The following is a 22,728-nucleotide window of genomic DNA, read 5'->3' as shown; positions in this document are numbered from 1 at the left end:
AAAACTGAAGAAGCTTCTTGGATGAAAAGCAAAATATTTTCAAAGGGGAAAAAAAACCCAAGAAAGTCCAGTTGCCTTTTGGGAAAGCATCTTTGGGACCAATCATGACCTGGATGATTGAGAATTTCCATAGATATCTGAATAGCACTATTTGTATGATGAAGGCAAGAGATGTCTTGAACTTTCATTCTTGGAGAGATGCAGCTAAACCAGGCATAAACAGGCAGAGGAAGGAAATTTCTCAGACTTTTCTATAACTATAACTTTTCTATAGATAGCAATAAGATCCCATTATCCTTCAGTCTGAATTATTTCAGGAGCAATCTTCTTAATCGTTTGAAATTCACCTTTTGAGAGGCCATCAACCTATTTCAAACTTTTATTTTCGGCCTTATGTTTAGCTAAATGCCATTAGCTCAGCTGGATACATCGGTGAGCCCGGGGGATTGCTTATGACTTTGATCAATTATTTCCACCTAGATGGGGATTGTGTTGTATTGATCTTTCCCTGCCTTTAAAATAAGAACAAAACTGCAGGCTTTCCATCCTTTGTTCATAAGATAATAATGACACGTGTTCGTGATTTAGCAAAGCAGGTACTTGTGGGATCCTTTCAAAACAAAGTGGTAGTATTTTCAAACATCAATATCAACACATTTTAGATAACCCAGAGTATTTCAGCTCAGGAGTCGGTGAAATAAGATCCCACCTAAATGTCAGTTATTAAATATAATTTAAGGACTGATCACAGAATAGAATAAAATATCAGAGTTGGAAAGGAGTTTTTTGGAGATTTTCTAGTCTAATCCTCTGCTCAAGGAGGACACTCTGTCTATACCATTTCAGACAGGTGTCTGTCCAGTCTCTTCTTTAAAGCTTTCAGTAATGGAGCACTCACAACTTCTGAAGGCAAGCCGTTCTATTGGTTGATTGTTCTCACTGTCAGGAAGTTTCTCCTTAATTCCACTTTGCTTCTCACCTTCTTTAGTTTCCATTTGTTTCTTGTCCTGCCTTTGGGTACTTAGGAAAATAGGTTAACTCCCTCTTCTTTGTGGCAGCCCCTCAAATATTGGAACACTGCTATCATGTCACCCCTAGTCCTTCTTTTCACTAGACTAGCCATACCCAATTTCTTCAACCATTCTGCATAGTTTTAGTCTCCAGGCCCCTAATCATCTTTGTTTCTCTTCTCTGCACTTAATAAATGCTTAAATATAAATAATATTAAAAAAATAAATATAATAAATAAATATTAAACATCACATTAACGTAAATGCTTCATCCCTGCAAATCTTCAAGGGGAGAAATTTATTTCAACCAAACTTTGAGCAAAGCAAACTTTGCTTCATCAAGCACCACAAATCACTTGTTTCTAGGAGTTTCTGGATTGCTATGCTTTGCTCAGCTTCATTTATCTCCTTTGGCACCTCACACTTTCCTCTGATGTTGTAATATCCAGAAGAGCTTCTGCATAGGCACAGTGTCTGCATTAAAGCTTCTTCCAAATTTTGCAAGCAATGGAGAAGGCTGAATACATGAATGGTGCATGCATTTCAAGGTCAGCCCTGTGTATCCTTTGATTCTTCTTTCTCCCCCTCAGCTAAAGATCCAACTCAGATGAATATGATACGAATATTGAGTCAGGTGGCTCAGTATTGGCTCAGTTTAAAACATCTTTCTATATTTGAGCATGGCTTCTAATGCACATGAAGGTTTAAGCGCCAAAAGCAGATAGGGAACAGGAAGAGTGACTGGTTATGTGCCATCAAGTTGGTATTTTCTCTCAGTGACTACATAATTCCACCCCCACTCCCATCCAGAAATATCCGGCACCAGCCTAGTCTTTCAGGTCTTCCAACATTGCACCAATGACCACTATAACTGAGTCCATCCACCTTAATATTGGTCATCCTCTTCTTCTCTTCCTTTCATCTTTCCCAGTATTAGAGCCTTTTCTAGAAAGCTGAGTCTTCACATAATATGTCCCAAGTAGAATAATGGAGCCTGGTCATTTGTGCCTGTAATGAGAACCTGGATTTTGTTGTTGTTGATCCATTGGGTGTTATTGTTGTTTTCTTTCACAGTAATCTCAGGACTTTTCCCCAACAACAAAGTTCAAAAGTGTCACTATTCTTTCTATCCTGCTTCTTCAAAGTCCAACATTCACTTCCATAGAGTGTCATAAGGATTACCATGGCTTACACATTTCAGATCTTTGTAGGTATCAACTTATATTTGATTATATCTTTTTCCAAGGATTTCATTGCTACTGTACCAGTCTGCAATGGATTTTTTTGACTGCTGGTTACTTTATTATTGTTAGTCAGTTATAAAAGGCAGAAGCTATCCATCATTTCATATCTTCATTGTCAGTTCTAAGGCTGGGTTGCTGTACCTGTTGTCATTACTTTTATATTTAATCTTTGTCCCATTTTACTATGCTCTTTGACTTTCATTACTCATTTGCAATTTCAGCTATCACAGAATGTCACCAGCATAGCACAGGTTATTGATCTTTCTTCTCCTGATTTTAAAACCAAATTCATCATCTTCTAACCCAGCTATCCAATATACTGTATATTCAGCATATACAGTAGTTTGAATAAATAAAGGAACAGTATGCAGCCTCTCCTTTGGTGTTTCACCATGTTCCTAACTCATACATAGGTTTTACATGAGAAAAATTACATGTTCTGGTATTACTATTTTTGGGCACATTCCACAGCCTGATATGATCAACAAAATCAAATACCTTTCTATAATCAGTGAAGCATATATTGACTTCATGTTGGTATTTTTTGATTTTCCACCTCCAGTATCTTCCTATATTACTGATACTCAGTGTAGATACTTGCTTGCTTTAGCTGAATTGACCTTCACAACTTTCAGGTGACACTCTTGAAATTATATAATCTTAGCATCCATTACCAGCATTCTTTGCTCATTCCTCCAACAAACACCTTCCCATAATAAAGCTCCCATCATTTTGCTTTGTTAATTAGTAAGCCAAAAGATAGCATTGAAAACAGGTTAAATGCTCCTCTGGGAGATATTACCCTTCTCTGAACTAAAATGATTTGATTTATTTATTTCTACATGTATGTGCCACATCCTTGACTTTTTTTCCCCCAACAAGTCAAAAGTGACACTGTATTCCCTCCTTATATTCACCGCAACTGTGGGAGAGGATCAGAGGTGGGTTTCAGCAGGATCTGAACAGTTCTAGAGAATCAGAAGCGGAAATTTTGAGTAGTTCGGAGAACCGGTAAATACCACCTCTGACTGGTCTGGCCTCCATCTATTCTCTGCCTCCAGAGTCTCAGCTGATAGGGAGGAAATGGGGATTTTGTAGTATCTTTCTCCTGCCACACCCACCAAGCCATACCCACCAAGCCATGCCATGCCCAGGAAGCCACACCCACAGAACCGGTAGTAAAAAAATTTGAAACCCACCCCTGGAGAGGATGACTAATTTAAAATAATCCAGTCAACTTCCATGCCAACCTGAATTTGGAGTCACGATCTGACGTTTACTCTATCACTTTATATCACATCAGCTCTCATCACCTGAAGTTACTAAAGATGTTACGCTTACTAAAAATACTATTAATTACACAAGGAAAGCAGGGGAGGCACCAGCTGCTGTCTGGAAGAAAAGTGTGTTATTTTTTAACTGATTTCTTTAATATCAAAATATGTTCTGGCTTCTTAAAAAATAAACAAGAAAGAAAATTCAGCATCCTTTCCTGGAGCAAGGTCTTCTTTCCTAGGGCAGCTCAGTTGAATAACATATCATAACTGTAGATCTCTTCCACTTGATTTAAATCTGAAGAACAAGAAGAGATTATACTTTATCTCTTCATTATAAAGATGTCCAAAGCACCTAAATAAAAAGATGATGATGATGTAGGCATGTGTTTAGAGTATTGGCATCAGCTAGAATAGGGATGTCCAACTGTGGCAACTTTAAGACTTGTGGACTTTAACTCCCAGAATTCCCCAGCCAGCTTGGCTGGCTGAAGAATTCTATGAATTGAAGTTCACAAGACTTAAAGTTGGCAAGTTTAGAGATGTTTGGGCTAGGGGAATAAAAACAGGCACTATGGTGCTTACAACATTGTGATTGAAGTCCTGAATCTTTTTTTTTTTTAAGAGTTTTTATTGAATAAACAAGATTGTTACAATTCAACATTTTCGGTTTGGCTACGTGCAATTATGCTATGTACATTATGTAAATAGTATCGAATAAAATTTATATAATTTAAAATTTAAATATTTAGTATTTATACTTTATTACATTGTCAGTTATAATACATCTTATTACTTTACCTATGTAAGTTGCATAAATAGTTTGATACCGTTTCTATGGTGCTTACAACATTGTGATTGAAGTCCGGAACCTTTTGTATGTGTGCTGATATCATACGCTACAAAAGGGAGGGGTTTCTCTCACAATGCTATGATCTGCCTTTTGATGGTTGTCACACCTGCACACAGATGTTGCTGGTTTGATTAACACCAGATTTTGCTTTCTCAGTGCCAGTTCACCTGCATCTACTTGACAAACATTTCCTCTTGAGAAAAGATCCTTAATTTCATAGCAGGACATACGCTTTCACTACAGAAGTATACATTTGCCATTTCACTGGGGCTGCTAGAGGCTGCATTTCAGCAACATCTGGTAGGCCACTAAGAAGAATGCCTCTGCTTTATGAGTCCAGTCATTGTCAGAGATTGAAAGAATCTGATAGCATTCTTCAGAATGCAAATCCATACAGAACAATGAAGCAGGTTTCATAACCATAGGCTAGTTTACAGGAAATGTATTAAAGGGATAGGCAAAGTGTAGCTTCTCACGAGCTAATTCTACCAGGAAGAGAGTCAAAGAAGATGTACCCCTTGTATGTTGTCTTATGAAGGAAGCACAAGAAAGTGAATTCAGATTAGCAATATCTAATATAGGCAGGCAAAATGATAGGCGAAAGGGAAGATTACAAAATAAATTCTTAACTCTGATTAAACCCTGTTGCCGCCTTGGTGGATCAAGAGATCCTGAAGATTCAGATCTATTGGATCCAAGCTCTTAAAACAAACTCTCAACAGACGTAGAAAATTTCCACCATTATTTGTTTTCACACTGGGATCCATTGGTTAAATTACTATACACTGGTATTAAAAGGGCAAAAGTTCTACTAGAAAAAGAAACTTGCTGTTAGATCGGCGCCGGAAAGAAACGCGACTCAGTTGTTGTCCGTTCAGCACTTTATTGGTATAGGCAAAACGGGCTGCCAGCTGGACTGCCGAGCTTCCTTATATTCGGGTCGGGTGCGCCAGCCGGCCAATGACAGTTCTTTAAACTTCCTGCCGGTGGAATCAACCAATCCCCCGGCAGATGTTCTTATAAGGACATAATACCCCTCCCCTCTTAGTTCTCAATCAATCCATGGCTGACGTAGGTCACGTAGTCACGCAGGTAGGTGGGACGACTAATAGTCCTACCTGACCTGCACGGTTCAGTTCGTTCAACGATGCTGCTCCGGACTGGTCTGGCTCCTGCTTGCTTCCGTCCCCGCGGGTGGACATCCCGGAACTCTGCCATTGAGTGTGCGGGGCCTCGCCTAGCGCCTCTGGCTGGAGTGGACGACCCGCCCCGCGGATGGTGGGGCCCCTCATCCCATCCAGGATGAAGGGTGTTCGGTTCCTGTCGTTCATCTCGTGGTCGGACTGGATAGCTGAACCTTGGTAGGACCCTCGGTTCTTTATTTTCATCTCTGCCTCGGTTCTGGGGACTCTCCCGGGTGGAGGTGACGGGCCACCCCCATGGCTGGGCTCCCGCTGCTGGTGATGGTTGTAGATGCCCCGGCTGGGCCGGGAGGTGCTGGCCTACCCTGTTGGGGACGGGTAGGACTCCTCTGCTGGGGTGTTGTAGTCCTCCCCTGCTGGAACGATGTGGGTCCCCCTCACCATTGTGGTGTAGGTCGACCATGCCGGGGTGGCGGTGGTCGACCCTTCCGGGCTGGTGTTGGCTCGCTGGGTTGAGTTGTCGCCGGTCTACCCCGTCGCTGTGGTGTAGGTCTCCCTCGCCGGGGTGGCGGAGGATGACCCTGCCAGGTTGGTGTTGGCTCGCCAGGTCGGGTTGTCTCCGGTCTACCCCGTCACTGTGATGGAGGTCCCATCCACTGGGGGGTCGCCGGTCATCGTTGCCGGAGGGCTGTCGGCTCGTCCCGCTGGCTTGGTACCGGTCTACCGCGTCTTCTTCGCCATGGTGTTGGTAGTCCCCTGCACCGGGAGAGTGTCAGCCTACCCTGTCGGGGTGGGGCAGACCTTCCTCCATGGGGTGTTGTAGGACTACCTCGTCTGGGTGTGGCAGGCCTACCTCATCGGGGTATGGCAAGTCTACCTCGTCGGGGTGTGGCAGGCCTAGCTCATCAGGGGTGGCAGGCCTAGCTCATCGGGGTGGTTTTCCTCGACTTCCCTCCACCTTTTACGGAGCTGGTCGATGTGCCATCTGCATGATCGTCCAGTGTCCAGCTCCACCTCGTATGATCTTGGACCGGTCACTCTCCCAATTCGGCCTTTGACCCATTTCGGTGGACCCTGGAAGTTCAGTGCGAACACCAGGTCTCCGCTAGCGAAGCTTCGCGCCGGCGGTGGGTTGGTCGGCTTGTCTTTCGGGTTATACTGGGGATGAAGCCAATCTAGCGGTGAGCGGAGACTTCTCCCCATCAGAAGTTCTGGCAGGCTTTTCTTGGTGGTCACGTGGGGTGTGATGTGTTGGGCCAACAGGAACTTGTCAATTTGTTCTTGCCAATCTCCTGTGCCCATCTTGATGAGCGTGTCCTTTGTGAGCCGCACTATTTTCTCTACCTGCCCGTTTCCCACCGGTCTGTATGGGGCGATGAGAGCATGCCTGATGCCCTGTTCTGCCAGGAAGTCTTCCATTGCCTTTGCCGTGAGTTGCGGGCCGTTGTCGGAGACCAGGATGTCTGGTAGGCCATGGGTGGCGAACAACCGGCGGAGTGCCTTGATGGTGGCATCTGTTGTGGTGGACAGCATCACTATTACCTCCAGCCATTTCAAGAATGCATCCACCCAATGAGGAGAAATTCCCATTCATGGGCCCTGCGAAGTCGATGTGTATCCTCTACCATGGGCTGCTGGGCTTTCCCACTCCATCAGCTGGGCTTGCGGTGGCGCCGGTCACGATGCTTGGCACGGGTCACATCTGGCAATCCACGCTTCTATGTCCTTGTCTTATGTGGGCCACCAGACGTAGCTCCGTGCCAATGCCTTCATTCGGACTATGCCTGGATGGCTGCTATGCAGGGTCTCCAATGTCTTTCGCTGTAGGGTGTCGGGAATCACCACCCTGTCACCCCAGAGGAGGCAGCCTTTCATTGCGGACAGTTCTTGCTGCCTCCGTACGAAGGGGGTGAAGTCTTCGCCCAGTCTCTCCATCGGCCATTCCCTCAAAATCCAGGACAGCACTTGCTTCAGGGTTTTGTTCCTCAGGGTGTGGCTTGCCACCGTGGTGGATGATACCGGGCACATCTGGTCATCATCGATGTGGTAGAGGCCAAGGGTGGGTGCCGGGTCTATCACAGGTTCTTGCACCGGGCATCTGCTGAGGGTGTCTGCATTGCATATGTTCTTACCGGGTCGGTGGGTCAGGATGTAGGAGTACCCGGAGAGGAAGATGGCCCAGCATGTCATCTTGGGCGACATGTAAGCAGGCGTTGGCTTGTCCCCTGCGAGCAGTCCCAGCAATGGTTTGTGGTTGGTAATGATTGTAAAAGTCCTTCCATATAGATACTCATGGAAACGCTTTATACCAGCTATGATGGCAAGGGCTTCTTTGTCCAGCTGGCTATAATTGCGCTCCGCTGATGACATGGTCTTGGAAAAGTAAGCTATGGGGGCTTCGGAGCCGTTGGGCAGCTGATGGCTGAGAACTGCCCTGACTCCATACGGTGAGGCATCGCAAGTCAGGGACAGTGGAAGCGACTCATGATATTGCATGGGAACACTGTCGGAGGAGAGGAGTCTTTTGATCTTCCGGAAGGCTGCCTCTTCTTCTTCTCCCCACTTCCAAGGAACCGCCTTGCCTAGGAGATGGTGGAGTGGCTCAACAACGGTGGCTTTCTGTTTCAAAAAGACACTGTAAAAATTCAGCAGTCCCAAGAAAGCCTGAAGCTCTGTTTTGGTTTTGGGGGCTGGAGCTTCGTGTATAGCCCTAACTTTGCTTTTGGTGGGGTGGATGCTCTTGCTATCAATTAGATAGCCCAGGAACTCAATATCCTGGACTCCAATAACGCATTTGTCCCTTCTGACTCTTAATCCCTTCGCCTGGAACTGCTGCAGGGCAATCCTGAGCCGTTCCATTAGTTGGGATTCTGAGTCTCCAGAGACTAATACGTCGTCAAAATACGGCACCACCCCTGGAATGCCTTGGAGAAGGTGTTCCATCATTGATTGGAATATTCCCGGGGCAGCATTGACTCCAAATTGGAGATGGTTGCATTTAAATGTGCCTCTATGCGTGACAATGGTTTGTGCCTCCGCAGTCTTTTCATCTACTGGCAGTTGCTGATAAGCCTGGGCCAGGTCCAGTTTTGCGAATATGGTCCCGCTGCCAAGTGAATGCAACAGATGTTGCACCACTGGTACGGGATATGCGCTCTGCTGAAGTGCCCTGCTAATGGTGCACTTATAATTGGCACAGATGCACACAGATCTATCATGCTTCATGGGGGTCACAATGGGGGTCTCCCATGCTGCATGATCAATTGGTTCCAGAATGCCCTGGGCAATTAATTTGTCTAGCTGGGCATCCACTTTAGGCCGGAGGGCAAACGGAACTCTGCGGGGCTTAAGCCGAATAGGAACAATTTTCAGATCTAAATTGAAAAAAATGGGTTTCCCCAAAAATTTACTTAAGCTCCCATCGAAGACGTCCTTGAAGTCCTCTAGGAGCTGGTCGAGTGTATTCTGCCTGATTTGATTGATGCCGCCAATTGTGAGCCCTAGGGGCTTGAACCACTCCACGCCTAGCAGGATTGGACGGGCTTCCTTCACTACAGCGATGGGAAGGTCCCCTGTGAAATCTTTGAATTGCACCCTGATGTGGGTCCTTCCCAGGATCCCGATGGGATGCCCCCCAAAATCCACCAGCCATGCTTTAGTGGCTCAAGTTGCTTCTTGGATAGCCGCAGCTTGAGTCTTTTAAGCTGGTCCCAGGCTATAATCGAGTAAGGCGATCCTGAGTCAATTTCCATGGGGCATGGTGCCCCTTCCATGTGGATGGTCACGTGGAACTTGTTGGATCCCTTGGCAGTAGCATGTGCTATGGTCGTTTGATGGATCCCTCTGCTCTTTGTGTGGCTGTCTCCATCTTGCCATGGGTATTGGGACCATTTGGATGACCTCTGGTATTCGCGGTCTGTGGCTCTGGGAGTCTCCAAACTTGGTTCTGCTGCTCTGCAGGCTTCAGCAATGTGGCCCTTTCTCCTGCAGCGTCTGCAGGTCGCATCCCGCCAGCGACATCTGGCGCATGGATGGTCCCTGTTGCAGCTGGCACAGCATTCCTCCCGGCCGCCATCTTGGGGTTTTTCCCGCCTTTGGGGTCTTGTGACCTTGTGGATGGCCATTTCCAAATCGGATTCAGGCCCAGTGGAGGTCTCGTCCGAAGATGGTTGGAGATCCCTGTGGACCTTGTGGATCCCCTTGGATCTCCTCATTGCTGCTGCTGCCCTGTCGGATGATTCGGCAGCTGTGGCCTCTTCGATCACATCTTTCAGGGACACTTTCTTTTGGCTGAGGAGCTTCTTTTGGACTGTGCTGTCCCTCATGCCGAAGACTATTCGGTCCCTCAGCTGAACGTCCACATTCTCGAACTCACAGCTGTCTGCGATCTTCCGGAGTGCTGAAAGGAAGTCTTTGAATGACTCTCCGTCATGCTGGTTGCGCTGATGGAAGTCGAAACGGTTGGCTAGTGGCATGCTCGATGGGGCATAGTATTCCTGGAGTACTTCTTGCAGCTCGGACCACAGCATCGGCTCGATGTCTCTCAGTGCCACAAGGTCCATGGCCATTTCCAGGACCCCCGAGCTGCAGTGAGCCAGAAAGAGGGCTCTCTTTCTGTTATCATCCAGATCGGTGAATCTGCTGCCCATCAGGAATTGTCTGAATCGGACCATGAATGACTTCCATTTCTCCTGGTTCGGGTCAAATGGAGCCATCAAGATCTGAGGTCCGGCCATGGTTCAGTGATTCAGCTCTGGGGTTCCGCTTAGTGATTCAGCTCTTTCTGGATAGAGGTGGCGATCGTGCCTGCTGCTCTGCTGTCGGTTCTTTGCTCGTCCTTCATCACCAGTGTTAGATCGACGCCGGAAAGAAACGCCACTCAGCTGTTGTCGGTTCAGCACTTTATTGGTATAGGCAAAACAGGCTGCCGGCTGGACTGCCGAGCCTCCTTATATTCGGCTCGGGCACGCCAGCTGGCCAATGACAGTTGTTTATACTTCCCGCCAGTGGAATCAACCAATCCCCCAGCGGATGACCTTATAAGGACATAACACTTGCAATCCAAAGTTTTTATTTTGTTTCAGCAGAACAAGAGCATATATATATTTCAAAATGCTGATAAAGCTATATAAAAAGAATGAAAATGTAATAACCAAATTATGCATTACTCTTTGCACAAAACAAGGATTTATTTCCTTTGGGGTAAACATTCAAGAGTAATTCTCACAGTTCAGATTGTCTACAAGGCCTTAATTCCATAGTGATGTTACTTTCTCTGTCCAGGAAGACTAATAAGTATAAGCTATTTTGTCTGTTACTTTTGAGCGACTTCAAGTAATTCCAAAACAGAGTCATGCAGTGTAACCTAATATACAATTAGCATCTGTTGGGTGGCTTAGTCTTCTGGCACATCTCCAGCTTCTGCTAAGGATCTTAGCATGAAATAAGCCAAACCAATTTGTCTAGGCTCTTCAGTAAGGTGATGGCAGCTTGCAAGGCATTAAAACAATTATATGTATTTATGCAAACAGCATTACCTACAGCTCGTAAAAGGAGCATTTTGTTACATAGCAAAATAGTCCAATGTACAGAAAAGAAGAGAAATTAGGCTGAAAAGCCACTTGCAAGCAAGTCTGTACATTCATTCCCTTATTTTAAAATTGATCGGTAATTTTCTTTGAGGAATGCACTTAACATAATGACAAGGCTTAATTTTGATAAGATACGTTTCTCTTTCAGGAGGATTTATATTGAGATTGGTAAAAATTGTTATCAACTGCCTAAGTAGCTTGTTTTGTTTTATAAAATTATAGCCAGAGCTGATGGGAAATAAAAGAAAGATAAAAACATTTGAGTGCAATTGTTTTGCTTCCTGGGAAATGTTGCACATGATTTTTTTCTCAATGTCTAGTTTTCCTAACAATATGTTCTATCTTTATGGTCCTTCCTTTGCATATCATCCATCATACCAAAGCATATTCCCCAAACTCTTAATCCATCAGCCAGCTTGTAGGTGTTCTGTCCCCGTCTCACACACACATACAAACAGTCAGCCAGGAGTTAATAAAACCAGCAGGCAGGAATTCCTTTGAGATAACAGAATTGGCAGCAACCCAGTAGCTGCCTGCCAAAGACTTTACTCACAAAGGGAGGTTTTTATGATACACCAAAATAAGTCCACAAAGCCAAAGAATTGTCAAGTCCAGTCCACAATAAATCCAAGGAGGGCATATAACGAAGTTCCAGAAATGCAGTATGACTTGCTAGCTTTTCAGTTTTGTCCATCACAAGGCCTGAATGGCCACCATACCCCCTTTTATCCCCTGTGGGGTGTGGTCCAGTGACTCAGCTTAATCTCTGGCACACCTCCTTCTCTGCTACGTGCGCTTGTCTTTCCGACGTTGTCGGGGATCCAGCCAAGACTCATCTCTGTCGCTGTCTAACTGCAGCTGCTCGGAAGTGCCTGGCTCCTGGCCTATCTCTTGGCCTTCAGAGGACACCTGAGGCATTGCCAGAGAGGAGGGTCCTGGAGAGGGAGGCCTTACCAACTCCTCTCCTTCACTTTCGGAGTCTTCTTCCTCTGATAAGACGGGCTTGGGGGTCAGAGTCATAACAGTAGGGTCATTGTTACAGCAATGTCTGAGTCTCTGGGCAACCTGGGTTTGCAGGGGCATAAAATGACAATCCAGAGAACAATAGTTGACTGCCTGCACCCAAAGCCAATATCCCTACCCAGATAGTTTATGGACATGCTTGGCCCAATGAAGATGCTACTTGCTCATCACATCATGCTTTCTCACTTCTCTTCTTCTTAAGAAATTTTTAAAAAGTTGCCATGTTAGTGGAAGAAAATGTTGCTTATGTAAAACATGGCCATCTTTAAATATTAGTTTATTCTAAAATAGTGTTATATCATATTCATTAGATGAAGATATCTGGTTATTTAACCCAACTGGCAGACTTCTAGCTTTAAAGGGTCTATGTTCTTTTCTTACAGGGGCTAATATAAATATTATGCAACCTATAAAGCCAGCAGAAACATCTAAGCTTATAGGTTGTCACAGATTTTTAAATTTATTTTTTAATTGTGAAAGGAGCCTTTTTCAATCTAGGTCCGTGATGGCGAACCTATGGCACATGTACCACAGGTGGTGCGCAGAGCCATATTGGTGGGCACGCAAGCATTGCCTTCGTTCTGCTCCAATGCGCACATGTGTGCCGACCAGCTGATTTTCAGGCCTTCCAGGCCCACCAGAAGTCAGGAAACAGGCTGTTTCTGGCCTCCGAAGGGCCTCTGGGGGGTTGGGAAGGCCCATTTTTCACTCTCCCCAGACTCCAGAGGCTTTCTAGGAGCCTGGGAAGGGCGAAAACAGCCTTCTCCCCCCCACCCAGAGACCCTCCAGAGGCTGGAAACAGCTCGTTTGCCAACTTCTGCTGGGACCAGAAGGCCCGTTTTTGCTCTCCCCAGGCTCCTAGAAAGCAAATGGGCCATTTCCGGCCGCTGAAGGGCCTCCAGAAGGATAGGGAAGGGCGTTTTCGCCCTCCCCTCCCTCTGGAGCCTGGAGAGGACAAAAAATGGGCCTACCAGGCCCACCGTGCCATTGCGTGCCAAAAGTGGGGTGGGAGCATGGAGGTTGTGGGCGCAGGCGCGGGGGGCAGGGCGCATTGAATTATGGGTGTGGGCACACATGCACAAACCCCCTCCCCCTCGCATTGCCCCCACTTTTGGCACGCGATGACAAAAAGGTTAGCCATCACTGATCTAGGTTTTTACAGAGGGTTTGGGGCATCCACACTGCTGAGAACACTGAGAAGATAAGACCCAAATTGACTAGTTAGTAGGGGGGTTCAGAAGGCATCATCTTGATGAAAGTTAGCGTGCAAGATAGATTTCCAGCAAATGCATCTCCATGAAGGTGAAAAAAAATCTGGACCTGCTGAAAGCTTAAATATCAGAGTCAAGAATCAACTTTATTTTGTAAATTAGTGCTTGCCAATAAGGTGTCCACCCAGATCAACTCATTGGCCTGCAAACTCTAGATCAGGGGTGTCAAACTGGCGGCCCGCAGGCCAGATGAGTCATGCATAGGCCACGCCCACTGCGACTCCGGGAATGGGGAAATGTCGCAAAATATCACATGATGCTGCAAGTTTGACACCCAGACTGCTGAAACTGACAAGGAGAATTTTTTTCCCCCATCTATATAATCTCCAAACTGAAGCACCTATTTTGCAGCTGCTGGACATAATAGGTTAACTATATTTATGTAGTTAAAGTCATGGCTCGCTGGATCTTAATTTCATCAAGTACTGAAGTAACTGAATGTCAATAAATATTTTTAATATTTATGTTTTAATACATAGGTTTAAAGAACCATATCAACAATAGATTATGAAAAATGAAAACAGAATTATCCTCTATATTAGTAGCTCTTATGCCTTTATCGTTAGTCATTCTCATTCCATGTAGACGAAATAATTTCAAATGCAATATCAGTAGGTGTATTTTAAAAAATTTCACTGCAATCAGTGTTATAGGAAAAAATAATATCTCATCACTGTTCAGATTTATGAGCAGACAAATTACTGAGAGTTTCTTTATGATTACACCGTTATTATTTCAATGGATTCTCCAATCTACTTTTCACTTAGGATATATATATGTCTTCTTAAGTTTTCGCGGTTGTGCATATGCAAAAAATTAAAATCTCGGGTGTTTTCCCGCGTCATTATAAATAAATTGGTTAAAATATTTAAAATCCTAGTTAAAATCCCAGCTTAAAATCTTCTAAAATTCCCTACAGAGCACTCTGCAAGGTCCTTTAAAACCTCAGCTAAAATCCTACCAGTGACTTTAAAAGTTTTTCTTAAAGCAACATTTCGACAGGCTCACACCCTGTCATCTTCAGGCTCTGTTTCATGTAGAAGCTATGGGTTCTCTGTTGCGGGGCGGAGCTGTCGCTTATCTATATTTGCTGCTGCTGACATATGCTGGCTAGCCTGCAACTCTGTGTTCTGATTGGAGGACAACAGTTTTTCTTCCTGCTTCCTCCTCCTAGCTACTTGGCTTCGTGTTACAGGCCCAGCTTTCTCAGATTCTCTATTATTATCTGTCTGCTGTAGAGGGGAAAGGATTCTGGTAGGCATCCCAGCACCCTTGATTGTTAGTTGAGATCTCAGCCTGTCTTCTGGCTCGATCCTCTCTCTCTCCCTATTGCTAGCCACCCTCTGCAAAGAGGGAAGAATTCTGGCAGGCCTTACAACACCACTGGTTGCTTGTTGGAATCTCTGCCTCTCTTCTGATGTTAGCACTCGAGTTTCTCTCAGTGCAGGTCCCCAAATTTTTTGCATATATAAATGAAATATATATATTTCATTTATTCTATTCCACACACCTCTTTTTTCATAGTTATTGAGTGTATTACACTGTTACTAGTATGTATCATTATAAACATTGGACCAAAAAATTGGCTTTTAATAAAATTACTAAAGTATCTTGAAAACGTAAAATGACATTAACAAGTTAGGAATAATGGAGTTCATTTTTAAAAAAGAAAGATAAATCCTGAAAATTAAATAAAATATAAGCCTATAATTACAGGTAGTCCTCGACTTACAACAGCTTGTTTAGTGACCGTTCAAAGTTGCAAAAGCACTGAAAAAAAGTGACTTCTGACTGTTTTTCACAGTAACAACATTTGCAGCATCCCCATGATTATGTGATCAAAATTCAGATGCTTGGTAACTGGTTCATATTTATACCTGTTGCTGTGTCCTAAGGTCAGTGGTGAGTTGTCCCCAGTTCGCACCGGTTCTATAGAACTGGTAGTAAAACTGGTGGGAGGCTTCGCCCACCGACCCCGACATCATCAAAATGCCTCTGCACATGCGCAGAAGAGCGCGCGAACAAGTGAAGCGAGTGCAGCCAGCACTCTAGTCGGACAGCGAGGAGGCTGAAGAAGATGTGGTGCCAGAAGCAGGGATTCAGCCAGGGCCTTCAGAACCTCCAGAGGCTCCTTTAAGTGAGGAGGATGAAGTGGAGGAGCCTCTTCTCAATGCACGAACATGCAGAGCTGCCAAAAGGCAGAAGTGGTTACTCAGGAGGAGGTCTCCTCGAGAGTAAGGTTTGGGGCTAATTGGCCACTTCCTTAGCCTATTTAAGTTTGCACACAGCTTGTAAAAAGCTGCAGGAAACAATGTGTGTTCGTCCGTTTGTTCGCTGATCATTGAGTTTGAATTTTCTCTGCAAACCTGGCTTCTGGGCTTTCTGCCAACTCTAGTAAGACTCTATCTTATCTGTGGAATTTCTGGCAGGTTTTTTTTTTTTACTTTGATTTATATGCCGCCCTTCTCCGGAGACTCAGGGCGGCTTACAATGCGCTAAGCAATTGTTAAGAATTTTTTATTAACAGCCTGCATTTGCAAAAGACTGTGTTTTGAAGTAAACTGAGTTTTGTTCGGAGTTTGTGTGTGCTTCATTTTTTGAGATCCGTAGCTGGGGCTGTGAACCAGTAGTAAAGGTAAGTAGAACCCACCCCTGCCTAAGGTCATGTAATTACCTTTTGCAACCTTCTGACAAGCAAAGTCAATGTAGAAGTCACAGTCACTTAACAGTCATGGTACTAACTTATCAACTGCAGAGATTCACTTAACAATTGAGACAAGAAAGGTCATAAAATGGGGCAAAACTCACTTAACAAATGTATCACTTAACAACAACAAAAATGGGCTCAACTGTGATCCTAAATTAAGGACTACCTGTATTGGTTGATATTAGCTGCGCTCAATCACATTATTAAATCATTCTGATCAATCAAACAATTGTTATAATGGTCGCAGACTAGCATTGCATTATTAAACCATTCTAATTATTTTGTTTCTGGGCATCATAGTTTGTACAACGGGGTTTGTCTCTTAGCACTATGTATGAATACAGCCAACGCTGGTTTATTTAACAAGTTTGGCAGGAAGCACGACACCAGTCATTGCATTAAAAATTTACCAGAGTACTTTTTCAAGCCTACATTGCTGAAGTCAGGAATTCAAAATAACTATCTAAGACTGAATATACGCGTCAGATTTTTCTCTGTGCAGTAGCTTGTTTTTGTGAAAATATAATTCTTGCTTTTCTCAATTCATTTATGAAGAAATTTGCAAATGTTGGAAAGTGTCTATAAATATACTGTTGCATTGCAGTAGTGAACCTGTAAAGCCCCAGACCTGTTAAACTGAAGAATCTATCAGAAAAAAAGGATGAAAATTCTAACTTGGCTCTAGATACATGGCTGACTACCTAGACTTGTTTTAATTAAGTATTTCAAAATTCTTTCCTTGTATGGATGACACCGTCAATTCCAAATTGTCTTTGTTACGATATTTTCAGGATCAGACTCAATAAATAAGTTGAGAATTATAAATTCAAATAAATCACTGTTTATTTACATAAGGCATTCTATATTCACTGAATATTCACAGATAGAAGCACAGAATGGACGTATGCAGCTCCTTATATATACAATGGGTGGAGCTAGATATGGGAGTGGTGAAATATGAATACATTAAGAGGTGAAGAATAAGTTAACCCCTGATACCCTGTTCATGTACTATTTACATAATGGAGAATAAGGCATTTACTTGTGACAAATCCCCCTCTAAATGCCGATTCGATATATTACAACAATTACAATCAGATTCAGAACAATATAAGACATGTAATTTAGAAGTCAAGTATTTATGTTGCTTAGACGGCAAAGGCTTTGTTAATATGTCAGCTATTTGCTCTGATGTTTCGCAATGAACTGCTTTGATAAATCCATCTTGAGATAATTGTCTCACATGTTTAAACTTTATATCTATATGTCTGGACCTTTGTCCAATAGCATCAGACCTAGATATTTCGATAGCAGCTTTATTGTCTTCATGCATAATAAAAGGCAAAATGGGTTTCTTCCAAATATCAGAAAGTAAATCGTTAAACCATACAAGGTTATTTGCTGCCTTAGATAGACAAACATATTCTGCCTCTGTTGTTGAAGTGGCTACTAGATCTTGTTTGCCAGTATACCAGTAAACTGGACAACCATTAAGGAAGAATAAATAACCAGATGTGCTTTTTCTACATGAGGTATCGCCAGCCCAATCCACATCGGCATAACATGTGAGGATGGGCTCTTTGACAGTATTAGGTTCCAATAACAAACAGAAGTCTAAACTATTCTTCAAGTACCTTAATATCCTTTTGACAGCTTCCCAATGGTATATTGATGGTTTGCTAACGTGTCTGGACAATAAGTTGAGAGGCAAAGCAATATCAGGTCTAGTCCAATTGGAGATATAAAGAAGTGAACCTATGACTGACCTGTAAAATGTATTGTCTTTGAATTCAGGGGATGATTCGTCTGTATTCTTCAAAAAATCAGTTTGCATTGGAGTATCACAGGGCTTAGCATTACTTAAATTACATTTATTCAAGAGCTCTATGATTTTGTCCTTTTGAGAAAGCTTAAATCCTCTTCTGGTTTTACTGATTTGAACACCAAGATACTTATTTACTTTACCCAAAGATTTCAATGAAAAATGTTCATTCAGTTTTGTTACAAATGCTTCTCTCCTCTCATTATGTTTACCTATGTACAAAATATCATCCACATAGATCAATATAAATTCTAGGGAATCATCCTCTTTTTTGACAAAGAAACAATTATCAGCAGTAGTGGCATTGAAATTCATAGTTTTGAGTACTTTTACTAAACAATCATACCATTGTTTACCAGATTGTTTCAACCCGTATAAACTTTTATTTAGTAACCAAGTTTCATTTTTGTTTGTGTATTGACTGTGGGGTGCCCTTACATATATTTCTTTATCTAATTTTGCATGTAAATACGCAGTCTGTATGTCGTATTGGAACACATCGAGGTTGAGTGCTGATGCTATAACCAGAGCTGTCTTGACACTCTCTGTTCTTACTGTGGGGGAGTATGTATCTGTATAATCCTCGGGATATTTCTGTGCATAACCTTGTGCAACTAATCTAGCTTTGTATAGAGTATTGCCTCTCTCTAAATTTTTAATTTTATATATCCACCTAGTGCCAATGATGGTTTTGTCCTTTGGTGCAATTGTAGGTGTGAATACATTTAGCCCTCGTAAACTATCCATCTCTTTAGTCATGGCTGATTCCCATTTTTTCTTTTCTTCAGGAGGAAGTTTTAACACTTCCTCATATGTGTTAGGTGTTGGTGATTCTCCATCCATATACATTACATAATCTTTGTATTTGTTTGGCACTTGGTTTCTGCTACTTCTGATTGCTCTTTCTGGTTTAGTATCATTGTCATGTAAATACCTTGCTTCCTTTTTAGTTAATGAATCTGTTCTTATTTTGTGTTGACTGTTTGTCCATGTTTTGATTTTATTTTTATGCGTGTTGTTACTATGTTCTTCTCTATTCCTTTTTTCTTGGTGTTTAGTGCCTGGGTTGGTGTTTGGGAATATTTCATTAAGATGTATTCTAGACCAGTTGGCCTGTTCATGGAACACAGCTGTTCTGGAAACTATAAATTTGTTATTACTATCGATAAACCTGTATCCTTTTGTACCTGTCTCGTATCCCATGAATCTAAGTCTTCTGGATACGTTCTCACCTTTGCGCCTTAATTGTTTAGGTATGTGTACGTCTGCAGTGACTCCAAATATGTGCATGTGTGCTAGTTTTGGTTTCCTGTTATACATTGCTTCATACGGTGTCTTATCTACAATACTGGACCAAGTTCTGTTTTGTGTGTAATTAGAATATTGTAGGGCTTCTGACCAGAATTGTTTACCTAAGCCAGCATCCTCTAATGTGCATCTAATCATGGTTTGTAATGTTGAGTTCTTTCTCTCTACCACTCCGTTCTGGAATGCGGAAAATGGGCTAGATGTGTAATGTAACATTCCTTTGTCTTTTAGCCATTGGGAGAATTCCTTAGACATGAATTCACATCCCCTATCTGTCATGATTTGTTTTATTTTAATATTGTGTTGTGTTTCTATACGTTTGTAAAACTCCTTAAATTTCTGAAAGGTTTCATCTTTATGTTTTAATGTGTAAACAAATCCGTAATGGCTATAATCATCCACAATGGTTAGAAAGTAACATTTTTTATAAGTAATTGATGGTGTTAATGGACCAACTAGATCCATGTGTACCAAATCAAAAATTTTGTTAGTTGATCTCGTTGACTTTCTAGGTCTGGGACTAGTTTTGAGTTTTGTAGATTTACATACTGAGCATTCCAAATAGTTTTCACAATTTTTTATTTTAACACCTTCTGCATGTTCAGTCATCTTTTGCACTACAGGAAAACTGGCATGTCCTAATTTCCTATGTAAGACATGAGCACACTCATCATGAATTGGTTTACCTATTTTAGGTTTTTTTTCATTGTGTGTATCTTTGTGATTATGAGTTACTTCATGTTCCTCATTGTCACTGTTACTATTGTCTCCATTATCTATTTCATTGTCATCTTCCATATTTGAATCAATGTTGTTTAACCATTTCTCCTTTGTCATTAAATAAGGTAGACCTCCTTTGATTATTACTGTGCCTATGTTTGTTCTGTTTTTCTCTAATGTTGCCTTTCCTTTTGAGAACACAATGTTAATATCAGAATCTCTGCTTAGTTTTATTGCACTAAGTATGTTATGAGGTATCTCAGGTATTAGTAATACCCCCTCTACTTTTCCTAGGCCAGGTAAGATTACATTCCCTCTACCTATTACTTGAACCTTTCCTTGATTAGCTACTTTGATTACAAATTTATCTTCTACAAAAGAAGATAATATATTTTTATTATTTGTAGTGTGATTGGTTGCTCCAGAATCAATAAGCCAATTGTTGTTCTCTGTTTGTTGTATGTTAATGTTGTCATGTTTGTTTAGCCCATTCAGTGAGCCAGACTTTCTATCCTTTGAATTATCTCTGCCCCCTCTATGTTCTCTATATTTGGGTGGACTTCTATATCTATGTCTATCAATGAAAGGTTGTCTGTTGTTGTACCTATTTCTATATTCTGACCTATGTCTTTCTCTTAGAATTTTAGGACAATCCCTCCTATTATGTTCTCTGGACCCACAATTGTGGCATCCAAATGGTTCATGATATCTTTCTTGAAATGCTACCTTTTTATATTGTTTGTGTTCTATGTGGTTGTTATAACGACTCCTTCTTGAATTGTCTTCAGCTATTAACTTGTTAGATAGACTTTCTATGGATAAGTATCCTAGATTGATTGTGTCTAAATGTGACATATAATTATCCCATGATGGGTCAAGTGAGTTGATGATAACACTTTTCATCGTTTGATCTGAAATTACTTCCCCCCTTAAGTGCAGTTCTGCTCTAATTTTGTTTAAAGATATTAAATGTTCACTTATGGTAACCCCTGGCTTTATCCTAGAAGAGAAGAAATCTTTAGACATTCTTGTGGTAGTGGCTACACTTTCACTGTGAAATAAATTAAACATGCATTGAATAATTTCTGAGACAGTCAGATTTTGCTTAATACTGTGATACATGGCAGGAGATACACTGGAAATCAATAAGAAGAATGCTCTATGGTGTAGGCAATCTAACTTTAGAGTCCAAGGTCTTTTTGGGGGGTTAGTAATAAAAAAGAGTAAATTTTCTTTCATAAAGACAACCTGGAGCTGCTGATACCATTCTTGCAAATTAATGCCATCTATTCTCAGCTTTGGGAAGTCATTGGGTAAATTCCCAACATTGTTGGGTCCATTACTTACAACAGGAGGTAGTCCGTGGTCTTGCAAATGATGAAAGTTGCAAAACGGCGTGGGGATGCTCGCGACGAGTTTGCATGATTCTCTCCGCATCTCATGTCTTCCGAAGTTGTCTGCGTAGTCTTGCGCATGCGCGTTGCTCATTTCGTTCCTGAAGTCATCGTGAGAGGTTCTCGCTGCTGCAGCTCCCTCGCTTTGTTCTTCTTCCGATGAATCAGTCTCCGGCTCGATCTTTGGAGTCCTGGTGATAGCGGGCGCTCGTTTTCTTTCGCTGAAGGCGCTGGTCCTTGGATTAGTCTGCGGCGTGGGGCGGTATCTGCAGGGCTCTCTGGGCTCAGGCGTCTGTGCTCTCGCCGTCTGGATAGGAGCGGGTAGATTTTGAGGCGTTGGCTTGCTTGCTTGTTTTTTTGTTGATTTTTTAGTGATCTTCAGTTTCGGTCCAAATGCTGCAAAAAGCGTTTTCATTGCTGACTTTACTTGCATGTCTATTGAATCTTCTTCGTTCTCTGTGTCTGATTCTTCTGAGGTATATATTTTTTTCTCTTTCATTTTTGCATCGAGTAAGGCTTTTCGCGCCAGATATTTTGAATCCTGCTTTCTGATTGGCTCTGCTTCGCTCATCTTAGGGGTCTGTTGAAACCAAGATGGCTGCCATTCGAAATTTTGCACGGGATTGCTGGTTTTCATCTTCGTTGCGTTTTTATCTGCAAGCATATTACTCACTATTTTTGAGTCTTTTGATTTTTCAGTAGCGATGTGCTTCTCTCTCGCTGCTCCGTTGTTTTTTAGTATATCTTGGAGGTTCGCGACGAGACTTTCATCGCTCTTTTGGCTTTTTAAAAGTTTTAGTATCTCTGACTTGAGTTCGTTGTTTTCTATTTCGTTTTCTTTTTTTTTTTTTATTGCAAAAGTTTTACAATTACATTTTCACCCCTTTTTTTCACCCCCCCACCTCCCTCCCCAAACTTCCCATCCTCCCTAGCCCTCCCTAACCCTCCCCCCCAGACTTCCCTATTATATACTCATAACTAATAATACTGATATATATACCTGAACCCATCCCTCCCCCTATATAATTTTCCCTCTTTATCTCTTTACATTAAAATATTTCTAATACATTGTTTTCAAATAAAAGCTATTTGGTACTTTCTAGTTTGGTATTTGTTCTGAACATATTCTATCCACCTTTTCCATTCCCATTCATAAGTCTCTTGTGAACAATCTTTTAAATATGCTGAAATCTTCGCCATCTCTGCAAAACTGGCCATCTTCAAAGTCCATTCCTCGATAGTAGGCAAAGCTTCATTCTTCCAATATTTACCTATCAACAATCTTGCTGCTGTTATCATATACAATATTAATTTTATTTCACCCCGTGTAAAACCCTTAACTATACCCAATAAAAACAATTGTGGAGAA

This window comes from Pantherophis guttatus, chromosome 1 (assembly GCF_059756535.1).
Source record: "Pantherophis guttatus breed Tessera chromosome 1, ASM5975653v1, whole genome shotgun sequence".
NCBI classification, from domain to species: domain Eukaryota; kingdom Metazoa; phylum Chordata; class Lepidosauria; order Squamata; family Colubridae; genus Pantherophis; species Pantherophis guttatus.
The sequence above is the reverse complement of the archived record's forward strand: the minus strand, read 5'-3'. Positions refer to the sequence as shown.